Below are 14,937 nucleotides of genomic sequence, written 5' to 3'. Positions count from 1 at the left end.
TGTAATAAATACATATTCCTCAGAATTTGATTATTATCAGAATATAACTATTGATCATTTACTTTTTCGAATGTTGAAGAAATTGGTGGCTACCAGCCAAAGAACTGGACTCTCAAGGAACCCAATGGACACTCCCAAAGGAGACCAGGATCGCATCCCCCATCTCACCACCCAAAAAAAGGGGGAGAAGAAAAAGACCACATTCAAACCTCTCCTTTGATAGCAATAAACCTTTTACAGTGGACCCAATATATAAACTGTATTGAAATAAATATTCACATCAAAAAGAATATATACAATATAGGCAGAAATAATTATTAAAATTTACACAAGATGCTTTAAAATAATAAAAAGTCGCACATGAAAGGTTGTGTTTAAAGATTAAAAATTGATAAAAAAGAGTTTATAAATAATATAAATACACCTTAAAAATTTGTTATGAACGAAAAATATTAATTTAATACTATTTTAAAGAAATACTTCCGTTATTTCATTCAATCCCTTGGGTTTGAGAGTGTTTAATCTTTAGATCCAAAAAACCTCTTTTCTATTCAATTGTCCCATTCTATCAGGAATATCACCAGGGATGTGTTCAATAGGGCTTATTTTTAATCCATTAAAATTTTTATTATGTTTAATAGCAGAATGTCTAGAGAGTCTATGTTGTAAAAAACCTCTTTTGATATTATGCCTTTGTGAATTAACCCTCAAATGCAGTGGCTGCGTTGTTCTACCAACATACTGCTTTTTACACTCACACTCAATTAGGTAGATGACAAATTCAGTAGTGCAGCTAAGATAATCCTTAACGGGAAACATTCATTAGTAATAGATGATTTAATATATTTTTCTTTATGTGTAATAATATTGCAACAAAGACAATTCTTCCTCCCACATTTATAAATCCCCTTTAAAGGAGCATTAACCATTGAAATAGGTTTATAGTTACTTTTTAATCGACTTGGGGCTACCATACCCTTAATGGTTGGTGCTCATCTGAAAGTAACCCCTGGATTGCTGGGGAGAAATTTCTGTAAAATGGGATCACTTAGTAGAATATACCAATTATTGTGTAGAATCTTACGTATTCTTTTATGTTCCACACAATATTGTGTGATGAAATTAGCCATGAATTTTTTACTATCTGGCTTCACTGTTTTTAAACCATTAATAAGAGTATCTTGTGATATATTAATACATTTGTTATAGGCATTTTTTATCAAATTATTGGGATATTTTTTGTCCATAAATCTATTTCTTAGAATTTCCGCTTGATTCTTAAAGTCCTCTAGATTAGAACAATTTTTCCTAATTCTCCGATTCTCCGAAATTGGTTGTCAGGAATATTCCTCAACCATTTCCCATAATGTCCACTATTAAAAGGTATGTAACTATTAATGTTCTCATTTTTAAAAAAAGTCTTCATTGATATGGCATTGTCCTTAATAAAAACAGTTATATCCAAAAAATTAATATTATTCTTATCATATGTTGAAGAAAATGATAGTTCCCAATTATTGTTATTAATATCATCAATAAATTCATCAATATTATTATCAGAATTATCCCATATAAAGAACAAATCATCAATGAATCTCTTATAAATAATTAAATTACCACGCCATTTAGAGTTAAAAATATAAAAATCTTCATAGACCCCCATAAAAATATTAGCATACGTGGGTGCGACTTTTGAGCCCATCGCAGTCCCAAGGAGCTGATGATATAGAAATCCATTAAAGGTAAAATAATTATTCTTCAAAATAAACTCCATACCCTTCAATAAAATTTTTTTTTGATCTTTGGATAATCTAATATCTCTTACTAAAATTTTATTAAAACAAGAGAGACATAAATTATTCGATATATTTGAATATAATGAAGATACATCCATGGTTAGAAAAAGATAATGAGGTTTCCATTCAACCTGTTGTAAAAATTGAATTAGGTGTGTTGAATCTCTAATATAACTTTTCAACATGTGTTTTTGCACACATATTTCTTTTTTATTTAATATTTTATTCGTTTTCAGCTTTTTATCTGCAAATTAATTAAAAGAATAATTTATTTTATTAACTGAAGATTAATTATTATGACATTCCAGGTTAATTTATGTGTTTGAACGTTGACTTTTTTTGCCGCATAACATGTGACCATTGGCGCCAATTTTTAAATCGTGTATGTATATAATCCGTAACAGTCTTATCTGTTCATGTATGTCATCCCCTGAGGAAGAAGTGCTGTATACTTCGAAACGCATTGGGAAATAAATGGTTGATCTTTCAACATAACCTAGATTCGATGTTTTGTCAAGCAGCGCACTAAAAGTCCATGAATTAGCTACATGAAAAGTCTGTATTGTACCCTGGCATGCTTCACAGTACACGTCCTGCACCATCCTGTACCCAGGTGTTCTTTCCATTACACATCCTGCACAATCCTGTACCCTGCATGCCCCCCGTGTACACGCTCTATGCACTTCCGCACCCAGCGTGCCCCATTTAAATATTCATGTAACCTGTATGCCCCCTTCTTCACCCTTCTTAACACCGTCTCTCATGCCTCCTTCGAGCCGGCTACCTGGTTCCGGCAGTTATGGTAATTTATTCCTCTGGGCCTGCCCCTGTCGCTCCCTGTATAAGGGGTGGTCCTCACTAGGTCAGCTCACCAGGGGTGGGTTGGCATCACGGCCCAGAGTGTTCACTCCAGGAGTCGTCACACAAACAAGGGTGGGTGGTTTTCTGGGCTTAAAATACTTGTTATGGAAAAGGTTGAGGTGTAACCCACAGGGGAACATGTTTGCCCACCAACACACTTAGTGGATGGGCATTACAAGTCTAGGAGACCTGCTCATTTTTAATGGGACAACATTTGTTAACCCCTTAACCCCCAAGGGTGGTTTGCACATTAATGACTGGGCTATTTTTTACAATTCTGACCACTGTCCCTTTATGAGGTCATAACTCAGGAACGCTTCAACGGATCTAGGCAATTCTGAGAATGTTTTCTCGTGACTAGTGTTGAGCATTTCGATACCGCAAGTATATGGTATCGGCCGATATTGGCTGTATCGGAATTCCGATACTTAGTTCCGATACTTTTTTCATATCGAATACCGGAATCGGAAGTTCCCATAATGCTAGGAGCCCGCTCGATTTGATTCAGCCAATGGGGATCCTCAGAAGTGTGGGCACATCCTGTTAGGCATGTAGGCATGTTAACTACTGGCATGGCTGTGATTGGCTGCTGAAATTATGTCATGATGCACTATAAAAACCGCAGCAGCCGCCATTTCGGGTTCACTCTGCTGTGAATTCAGTTAGGGACAGGCTGCTGTTGAAGACTGTGAGGGACAGTTAGAAATAGCGATCATCAAACATATCTATTGCTCTACCCAGGCTACATAATCCACCACTGTAGCATTTTTGTAGCCCAGCAGCGCTGTTTTAATAGCTGTCTGCAAGGGCTGTGTGAGTGCAGACCCACGCTGTGTAGTGTGTCCTGCAGGCACGTCTGCTTGTAGGCCGACAAGCGTGTGTCTCTGCCTCATACACATTTTTCTTTTATTGCTGCTTTTTTTTTCTCCTGTATAGTGTGCTTCCATACGTATCCATATACGTTAGTTGAAAACACTAAAGGAGTGGACAGTGGAGCCTTTCAGCAGCCTTTCAGTGCTATAGACCATTTCTCTGCACTGTTCTTGGCTGTCTGATAGGTCTCTCTGTGTGTGAGTGCAGCTCACATTGCAGTGTGTTCTACAGCCACCGCTGGTTGTAGTCCGCTCAGCGTGCGTCACTGCCTCATACATAGTCCTTTTTTTGCAGCTAATTTGTCCAGATTTTTGCTCCTATATTAGTGTGCTTCCATCCGCATCCATTGCCATTGGTTGGTTGCAAACACTATATAGGATTAGATAGAGGAGCCTTCTTGCTGGCTTGTGCCCTTCAGGGCCAGCCAGACTAGTATCACCCTATTTTTTGGAGCCTCATCAATTGCATTGTAGGTTAGCTTCCTGCATTGTAATCGCTTCAAAAAGTTTGTAATACTATAGCTTTCAAACTTTGGTCACATCCTTTTATTCCCCCCCCAAAAAAAAAAAGGAAATAAAGTTCACCAAACACTCCACTTTAGAGTTGTGTAGGCCACATTAGGTCATATTAAAGTGTAGTACACACACTCTTAGCAAAATTAGAGTTTCTTATACTGGTTAGCAGGTGTTCAGGAATAAGAACACTAAGCCCCCCCTTTTTTACTTTTCTGCCTATCTTTATCAGTCTACCAAGATGAAGAGAAGGGAGTAAGGCACGTGGTCGTGGCCGTGGAGTTTCAGCAGGGAGAGGACGGGGGATTCAGCAGGGAGAGGACATAGGGATTCGGTGTCTGCTACGGCCACCATTGACCCGGCAGTCCTTCATGCGCAGCTTTGTAGGACCTCGCCGTACCCCACTGCTGCGTGACGAACAAATTGAAGCCGTTGTCGGATGGATGGCAGCTAACACATCCACTTCAATGACTTCCGCATCCTCCCAAGGCCAGAGCACTGAAGAGCAACCATCTGTCTCTTCACCACCTGCCAAATTGCCCACGCAGTCTGAGAGCCCTGGACAGGAGCCATCTCAATCTTTACTTCTGTTCTCAGAATCTGTTGGCTTGGAAAGAGATGGCCAGCCAAGCAGCATTCTAGAGCGTGAAGAAGAGGGAGTATGCAGTGATGCGCAACTGCTTTGTCCCTCTGAATCTGAAGAGGCGGGTGGGCCAGTGCCTATTGTCAGCACACCTCAGTACTCATCTGATGATGATGAGACTCAGTTGCCAATTTCTGGTGCGTATGATGCTGGCGAGACAACCCAGGACCAGCCGGTGCTTGAAGAGGGGAGTGGAGATGATGAGGTCCTTGACCCATCATGGCGTCAGCCACAGGAAGGTGGTGGGAGCAGCTCTGAGGAAGAGATTCCCCGAATGGCCAAAAGAGGAGGGAGAGGGCGGGGGCAGACTTGGTTGCCTGTAGCCTCCACTTTGGCACCCATGAGGAGCAATCTTCTTCCAAAACACAGAACGGGCACTCCCAGGACTTGCAGTGCGTGGTCTTTTTTTGACACAGTTGCAGATGACATTTGCTTTGTCAAATGCAAGCTGTGTCATCAGAAAGTTAAACGAGGGAAAAATGTGAGCAACCTCAATACCACAAATATGTGGAAACATGTGCGTACCAAGCACGAGGTGGAGTTACACAGACACACTGAAGATGTAGGCCAACCTTCAGCAGCACCTACCACCTCTTCAGCTCGTGTTGGGGCCTCTTCCTCCAGCTCACACACAGCTGGTTCGGCTTCCTCACTGGAACGCCATGGAAGAACCTCTGCCACTGTTGTCCAGAGACCCAGTGAAATTCCACCCACTGAATCACATTCTCAGTCATCAGCACACTCCCAGGCCACTCACCAGCAATCGGTAGCACAGGCATGGGAGAAAAAGCGGCCATACTCGGCAAACCATCCCCGAGCACTGGCTCTGAATGCCGGTATTGCCAAACTACTGGCCCTTGAGATGCTGTCATTCAGGCTGGTGGAGACTGACACCTTCCGGAACTTGATGTCATTGGCGTTGCACAATACAATGTGCCCAGCCGCTTTTATTTCAGCAGGCAAGCCATCCCTGCCCTGCAAAAGAATGTGGAGGGAAAAATTAAAAATGTGCTACTTAACGCCGTCAGTAGCAAGGTCCACCTGACCACCGATGTGTGGACCAGTAGTCATGGACAGGGACGATACCTTTCCCTCACTGCCCATTGGGTCAATGTTGTGGAGCCGGGTACAGATCTGGAGAGTGGCTCTGTACGTATTCTGCCAACTCCAAGGATTGCAGGAATGCAGTCTGTACATATTGAGTCCTCCTCCTACTCTAGTTCCTCGGAATCAGCACTGCATGAGCCTGTTAGGCCAGATATGAGCATCAGGTGTGGCCAAACGTCAACAGGCCGTCCTTAAAATAATTTCTTTGGGGAATCAGAGCCACACAGCGCAGGAGCTCTGGAATGCCATCAAGCAGGAGAGCGATGTGTGGTTTGTGCCAGCGAATCTCCAGCCAGGTTTGCTGGTGAGTGACAATGGCCGAAATCTAGTGGCAGCTCTGGGCCTAGGCAACCTCACTCACATACCATGTCTGGCACACGTGCTCAATTTGGTCGTGCAGAGCTTTCTGAGGGACTATTCGGATCTTGATGCACTGCTGCACAAGGTTCGCCTAGAGTGTGCTCACTTGTGGCGTTCCAGCATGGCAAGATCGCGCATTGCATCTCTGCAATGCCGATTCCGCCTGCCAGAACATCGCATCATATGTGACCTCCCCACCAGGTGGAATTCAACATTACATATGTTAGAGTGGTTGTGTGAGCAGCAGGCAGCAGTAATGGAGTACCAGCTGCATCTGGCTCAAACAAGTCACACTGTGCGCCGGACACACTTCACCACCACTGAGTGGGCCACTATGAGGGACATCTGCCAAGTTTTGCGTGCCTTCGATGACTCCACGTGGATGGCCAGTGCAGATGATGCACTAGTCAGCATGACTGTCCCCCTTATCTGTCTGCTTCAAAAAACCTTACAAGCACTAAGTGAGCAGGTTTTTGAAGAGGTCGAGGATGAGGAGTCAGAAATGCCATCTGTCTGGCCTATACTATTATTGGTGGTTCAGTCCCTCTGTCCTTGTTCACATTTACGTCACTTGACAAGTGGAAAGGTTTTAAATACAAGAGTTAGGACTGTCCCACAAGGGTTGCCGTGACGTGGCGGGATGGCTTCTACATTATTTTGATCAAAATTATGTTAACTAAATACCCTTATTATTACTATTATTACTACCTTCATGCAATTTTTGCAATATATTTTTTTACTTTTTTATTCCAGGATATTTGTTTTGTGTTTTGCTTTTGGTTTTCTCTGTGTAAAGGTCATGTGTTCATATGCAATTACATTTTGCATGCACATTAATTTACTTTTTCTGCTCAGACCCAGTTTCTCATTTGTTTCATTGTGCATTCTGTGCATATAAGGGTGTGACCGCCCTGTTTCTGAGTTGGAAAATCCATCCTGTCTGGCCTATACTATTACTGGTGGTTCAGTCCCTCTGTCCTTGTTCACATTTACGTCACTTGACAAGTGGAAAGGTTTTAAATACAAGAGTTAGGACTGTCCCACAAGGGTTGCTGTGACGTGGCGGGATGGCTTCTACATTATTTTGATCAAAATTATGTTAACTAAATACCCTTATTATTACTATTATTACTACCTTCATGCAATTTTTGCAATATATTTTTTTACTTTTTTATTCCAGGATATTTGTTTTGTGTTTTGCTTTTGGTTTTCTCTGTGTAAAGGTCATGTGTTCATATGCAATTACATTTTGCATGCACATTAATTTACTTTTTCTGCTCAGACCCAGTTTCTCTTTCATTGTGCATTCTGTGCATATAAGGGTGTGACCGCCCTGTTTCTGAGTTGGAAAATCCATCCTGTCTGGCCTACACTATTACTGGTGGTTCAGTCCCTCTGTCCTTGTTCACATTTACGTCACTTGACAAGTGGAAAGGTTTTAAATACAAGAGTTAGGACTGTCCCACAAGGGTTGCCGTGACGTGGCGGGATGGCTTCTACATTATTTTGATCAAAATTATGTTAACTAAATACCCTTATTATTACTATTATTACTACCTTCATGGAATTTTTGCAATATATTTTTTTACTTTTTTATTCCAGGATATTTGTTTTGTGTTTTGCTTTTGGTTTTCTCAGTGTAAAGGTCATGTGTTCATATGCAATTACATTTTGCATGCACATTAATTTACTTTTTCTGCTCAGACCCAGTTTCTCTAGTAGTCAGTGTGTACAGTGAGGGTGGGGTGATGCTGAGCAGGCTGAGATGCTGCGTCAAGCTGGGGACAGCGTTTCCTGTCCAGTTGGCAGTCTGCAGGACATGGTTGATTTCATGCTGCAGTGCTTGTTAAATTACCGCCGCATCGCCAACATTCTCCACATGGCTGATTATTGGGTGTCCACCCTCTTAGATCCTCGCTACTGGGACAACTTACAAAGCCTCATACCACAGTTGAACCGGGAGCGTAAATTGCGGGAGTACCAAGAAACACTTGTGCAGGCCATCATGTTCTCCATTCCCTCCGCAAGTGTTGCTGGTAGTGCTTTTCAAAGAAGCCATGTGGGTAGAGGCAGTGGAGGAAGCTCTGCACAAAGAGGTAGTAGAGGCAGTGCCGCAGGACAAGGCAAGGCCAGTATGGCCCAAATGTGGAAAAGTTTTGTGGGACCGCCACAAACGGCTACACCATCACAGACGGCTCCAGTTAGCAGGAGGCAACGTTTCCGTCAGATGGTGACAGACTACTTGTCTTGCCCTGTTAGTGTACTCCCAGATGGCTCTTCCCCGTTCAAGTTTTGGATCTCTAAGCTGGATACATGGCCAGAGCTTAGCCAGTATGCATTGGAGGTGCTGACTTGCCCTGCTGCCAGTGTATTATAGGAACGTGTCTTTAGTGCTGCAGGTGGTGTGGTAACAGACCGTCGCACGCGACTATCCACCGATAATGTTGACCGGCTTACTTTTGTGAAAATGAACAAGGCCTGGATCTCACCTGAATTTGCCAGTCCTCTTCCAGAATAAATAATTGCCTGGCAACAGGATCCAGGTCTCCTGTTGTGTTCATGTTTCTATGACCTGAACTTTATTTCCTGGGCTACAGCAACGCCCGTTGTTGCTCAGAAGTGCTGTCCACACAGACAAAACACTCGCTCATGTGTAAGTGGGGTTTGGTAATGTCAGCTGATCCCCTGCTGTGTGTATGGCAAAGTGTCCTGCTCCCTCCAAACTCAAAGTACCTCAGATTTACACCTGGCTCCAAGTAGGCCTCGGCCTACTACCTGATTTTCCCTGGGCTCCGACACCGCCAGTTGGTGCTCAGAAGTGCTGTACGCACAGACAAAACTCTCGCTCATGTATAAGTGGGGATCGGTAACGTCAGCTGATCCCCTGCTGTGTGTACGGCAAACTCTCCTGCTGCCTACAACTTCTGACTACCTCTGATTTAATATGTTCTCTGATTTGCCCTCTGTCTCCACTCTGTTTTGAGTATTTCCTCCGGCCTACAACACCGCCTGTTTCTGCTCTCAAGTGCCGTCTGCACAATCAACACTTGTTCCTGTGTTACCTGGGTCCTGTAACATCTGCTCATCTCCAGAGGTGAGTCCGGCAATGTCTCCTGCTTTGTCTACATTCCCACTACTTGTAGTGGAAAAGTGGACAGAGCAGGAGACATTGCCTGACTCACCTCTAGGGAGAAACTGCTGTTACAGAACCCCAGTAACACAGGAACAAGTGTTGGTTGTGCAGACGGCATTTCAGAGCAGGAACTGGCGTGGTTGGAAGCCAGAGGAAATACTCGAAACAGAGTGAAGACAGAGGCCTAATTGGAGTACGTTGACAGTTAGTAGTAGTGTAGAAACAATCTAAAACTGCCACCAAGTAGGCCTCGGCCTACTACCTGATTTTCCCTGGGCTCCGACACCGCCAGTTGGTGCTCAGAAGTGCTGTCCGCACAGAAAAAACACTTGTTCATGTGTAAGTGGGGTTCGGTAACGTCTGCTGATCCCCTGCTGTGTGTATGGCAAAGTGTCCTGCTCCCTCCAAACTCAAAGTACCTCAGATTTACACCTGGCTCCAAGTAGGCCTCGGCATACCACCTGATTTTCCCTGGGCTCCGACACCGCCAGTTGGTGCTCAGAAGTGCTGTATGCACAGACAAAACACTTGTTCATGTGTAAGTGGGGTTCGGTAACGTCAGCTGATCCCCTGCTGTGTGTACGGCAAACTCTCCTGCTGCCTACAACTTCTGACTACCTCTGATTTAATATTTTTTCTGATTTGCCCTCTGTCTCCACTCTGTTTTGAGTATTTCCTCCGGCCTACAACACCGCCTGTTTCTGCTCTCAAGTGCCGTCTGCACAATCAATACTTGTTCCTGTGTTACCTGGGTCCTGTAACATCTGCTCATCTCCAGAGGTGAGTTCGGCAATGTCTCCTGCTTTGTCTACATTCCCACTACTTGTAGTGGAAAAGTGGACAGAGCAGGAGACATTGCCTGACTCACCTCTAGGGAGAAGCTGCTGTTACAGAACCCCAGTATCACAGGAACAAGTGTTGGTTGTGCAGATGGCATTTCAGAGCAGCAACTGGTATGGTTGGAAGCCAGAGGAAATACTCGAAACAGAGTGAAGACAGAGGCCTAATTGGAGTACGTTGACAGTTAGTAGTAGTGTAGAAACAATCTAAAACTGCCACCAAGTAGGCCTCGGCCTACTACCTGATTTTCCCTGGGCTCCGACACCGCCAGTTGGTGCTCAGAAGTGCTGTCCGCACAGAAAAAACACTTGTTCATGTGTAAGTGGGGTTCGGTAACGTCTGCTGATCCCCTGCTGTGTGTATGGCAAAGTGTCCTGCTCCCTCCAAACTCAAAGTACCTCAGATTTACACCTGGCTCCAAGTAGGCCTCGGCCTACTACCTGATTTTCCCTGGGCTCCGACACCGCCAGTTGGTGCTCAGAAGTGCTGTCCACACAGAAAAAACACTTGTTCATGTGTAAGTGAGGATCAGTAACGTCAGCTGATCCCCTGCTGTGTGTACCGCAAACTCTCCTGCTGCCTCCAAATTCAAACAACGTCTTATCTTAAACTGCCTCCAAGTAGGCCTCAGCCTACAAAATGACTATCCCTGGGCTCCAACATCGTCAGTTGTTGCTCGGAAGTGCTGTCCACACAGAAAAAAACACTCGTTCATATGAAAGTGGGGTTCGGTAACGTCAGCTGATCCCCTGCTGTGTGTATGGCAAAGTGTCCTGCTCCCTCCAAAGTCAAAATACCTCCGATTTACACCTGGCTCCTAGTAGGCCTCAGCCTACACCATGATTGTCCCTGGGCTCCAGCAATGCCAGTTGGTGCTCGGAAGTGCTGTCCACACAGAAAAAACACTCGTTCATGTGAAAGTGGGGGTCAGTAACGTCAGCTGTGTGGAGGGCAAACTGCTGCTGCCTCCAAATTGTAACTACTTCTGATTTAAACATTCTCTGATTTGGCCTCTGTCTCCACTCTGTCTCTAGTATTTCCCCTGACCTCCAACACCGCCAGTTCCTGCTCACAGTTGCCGTCCACGCATTCCACACTTGTTCCTGCGTTCCTGGTGTTATGTTACGTGAGCTGATCCCCCAGTGTGTGTCCGGCACTGTCTCCTGCGCTGTCCACCTTCCCACTACAAGTGGTGGGAAGGTGAAAAGAGCAGGAGACATTGCCAGACACACATCAGGGGATCTGCTGACATTACAGATCCCCAGTAACACAGGAACACGTGTGGATTGGGCAGATGGCTACTGTGCGCATAAACTGGCGGTGTTGGTGGTCAGGTTAAATCCTGGAAACAAAGTGGAGACAGATGCCTAATTGGAGCACGTTGACAGTCAGCTGTAGTCCGGAATCGATATAAAACTACCACCAAGTAGGCCTCGGCCTACACCATGATTGTCCCTGGGCTCCAACAACGCCAGTTGGTGCTCGGCAGTGTCTTTGGCACAGGTACTCCCTGTTGCCCAGCCTGGTTCCAGCACTCCAGCTGTTTCTGGGTAGTGTCAATTTCACTTTGCCACCAATCCGTTGTCATGTCGTCTTGCGGCCGGGTTAGCCGACTCTACGGTGCTTGCAGTTTAGGTGACTCCTATGTGGGCTGCGGGAACTGGCACTGAAGGATGCATCCGTAGTGCCAATCGGACGTGGACCCCCTGTAGGACTGTGGGTTTCGGTAACTGCGGCCGGCTTGCGGCCTGGCTACTTTGCTTTGGATGGGTACCTTCTGCTACCCACCCGGGTTCCAGCACTGTCAGCTGGTTCTCACCAGAGCCTTTGGCCTAGGTGCCTCCATCTCGGTATCCGAAGGTCCAGCACCGTCACCTGGTCCTTGGTAGTGCTTTCTAGCACAGGTACCTCCTGCCTAGTAACCGTGGTCCAGCACCGTCAGCTGTTCCTCGGTAGTGCCATTGGCTCTTGTAGCTTTTGCTACCCATCTGGGTTCCAGCACCGTCAGCTGGTTCTCGGCAGTGTCTTTGGCATGGGTACTCCCTGTTACCCAGCCTGTTTTCAGCACGCCTGCTGTTTCCGGGTAGTGTCAAGGTCACTATGCCACCAATCCGTTGTCCTGTTGTCTTGCGGCAGGGTTAGCCCACTCTACGGTGCCTGCAGTTTAGGTGACTCCTATGTGGGCTGCGGGAACTGGCACTGAAGGCTGGATCCGTAGTGCCAATGGGACATGGACCCCCTGTAGGACTGTGAGTTTCGGTAACTGCGGCCGGCTTGTGGCCTGGCTACTTTGCTTTGGATGGGTACCTTCTGCTACCCACCCGGGTTCCAGCACTGTCAGCTGGTTCTCGCCAGAGCCTTTGGCCTAGGTGCCTCCATCTCAGTATCCGAGGTCCAGCACCGTCAGCTGGTCCTTGGTAGTGCTTTTTAGCACAGGTACCTTCTGCTTAGTAACCGTGGTCCAGCACCATCAGTTGGTCCTCGGTAGTGCCATTGGCTCTTGTTCCTTCTGCTACCCATCCGGGTGCCAGCACTGTCAGCTGGTTCTCGCCAGAGCCTTTGGCCTAGGTGCCTCCATCTCGGTATCCGAGGTCCAGCAACGTCAGCAGGTCCTTGGTAGTGCTTTCTAGCACAGGTACCTCCTGCCTAGTAACCGTGGTCCAGCACCGTCAGCTGTTCCTCGGTATTGCCATTGGCTCTTGTAGTTTTTGCTACCCATCTGGGTTCCAGCACCATCAGCTGGTTCTCGGCAGTGTCTTTGGCATGGGTACTCCCTGTTGCCCAGCCTGTTTTCAGCACGCCTGCTGTTTCCGGGTAGTGTCAAGGTCACTTTGCCACCAATCCGTTGTCCTGTCGTCTTGCGGCCGGGTCAGCCGACTCTACGGTGCCTGCAGTTTAGGTGACTCCTATGTGGACTGCGGGAACTGGCACTGAAGGCTGGATCCGTAGTGCCAATGGGACGTGGACCCCCTGTAGGACTGCTGGTTTCGGTAACTGCAGCCGGCTTGCGGCCTGGCTACTTTGCTTTGGATGGGTACCTTCTGCTACCCATCCTGGTGCCAGCACTGTCAGCTGGTTCTCGCCAGAGCCTTTGGCCTAGGTGCCTCCATCTCGGTATCCGAGGTCCAGCACCGTCAGCTGGTCCTTGGTAGTGCTTTTTAGCACAGGTACCTTCTGCTTAGTAACCGTGGTCCAGCACCGTCAGTTGGTCCTCGGTAGTGCCATTGGCTCTTGTTCCTTCTGCTACCCATCCGGGTTCCAGCACTGTCAGCTGGTTCTCGCCAGAGCCTTTGACCTAGGTGCCTCCATCTCGGTATCCGAGGTCCAGCACCGTCAGCTGGTCCTTGGTAGTACTTTTTAGCACAGGTAACTTCTGCTTAGTAACCGTGGTCCAACACCGTCAGTTGGTCCTCGGTAGCGCCATTGGCTCTTGTTCCTTCTGCTACCCATCCGGGTGCCAGCACTGTCAGCTCGTTCTCGCCAGAGCCTTTGGCCTAGGTGCCTCCATCTCGGTATCCGAAGTCCAGCACCGTCAGCTGGTCCTTGGTAGTGCTTTTTAGCACAGGTACCTTCTGCTTAGTAACCGTGGTCAAGCACCATCAGTTGGTCCTCGGTAGTGCCATTGGCTCTTGTTCCTTCTGCTACCCATCCGGGTTCCAGCACTGTCAGCTCGTTCTCGCCAGAGCCTTTGGCCTAGGTGCCTCCATCTCGGCATCCGAGGTCCAGCAACGTCAGCTGGTCCTTGGTAGTGGTTTCTAGCACAGGTACCTCCTGCATAGTAACCGGGGTCCAGCACTGTCAGCTGTTCCTCAGTAGTGCCATTGACTTTTGTTCCTTCTGCTGCCACTACGGGTTCCAGTACTGTCAGCTGGTTCTCGCCAGTTTCTCAGCCTTCTTGTACCTTCTGCTACATTTCCAAGATCAAGCTTTTTGAAATTGTCTTTGGTAATCCTTATTGATCTCCATGACGACGACCCTGATGACGACGACCCTGAAGACCACACCAAAGAAGACCAGAAATATGACCCTAAATAATATGACCAAGAGGACAAAGAACATGAAGACAACCACCAAGATACAGAACAAAAGACAGAAGAACAAGAAGCAGAAGAAGCAAAAGCAGAAGAACAGAAAGCAGAAGAACATTAAGCATAAGACTAAAAATCAGCATAGAAGATATCAAAATTATAAGCAGAAGAAGACTAAGCAGCAAATGGGGGTGACTCCGTTCCTCCTCGTGGTGCCCCTGGAAAATGCCTGCTGCTGCACGCCAAACTGAACGCGGACAAATCCTGTTGTAAATCTTTTGTGACAGGCAGAACGTAAGGTGTAATCTTATAACTTTTATAGATAAGTACTACAGGAATGCCTGTCACCATAAGAAAATGAAGAAAAAGAAGAATAGGAAGAAGATGAAGAAATAGCATATGAAAATTAATAATAGCTGAATAAGAAGAATATGAAGAATGGAAAAAAAAAATTAATGGGAAGAAGGTGAAGAAGAAGATGAATAAGGTGAAGAAAAGGTTGATGAAAAAAATGCTACTGCTGCGGATCATGAAGGAGAAAGTGTGGGAGAAGTACAAAAGAAGGTGAAGAGCATGGAAGTTGTGAAACATACATATCTGACAAAATATAAAAAAGTCAATATCTTTTTAACTCCGAACGTCTTGAAAAAAAAAATTGGAATTAATGCTATGCCATGTGATTTGAATAAACCACTATGCCTTTAATGTCTCCTCCACCTCCCACAATACATTCTACATGATTCTTATTTGTTTTCTATTATGTAGAATTAGCCAACAAGGAAAT

Source organism: Dendrobates tinctorius, unplaced genomic scaffold, assembly GCF_039654945.1.
Source record: "Dendrobates tinctorius isolate UK_male_01 unplaced genomic scaffold, ASM3965494v1 ptg000108l, whole genome shotgun sequence".
Taxonomy (NCBI): Eukaryota; Metazoa; Chordata; class Amphibia; order Anura; family Dendrobatidae; genus Dendrobates; species Dendrobates tinctorius.
This window is presented reverse-complemented; position numbering follows the sequence as displayed.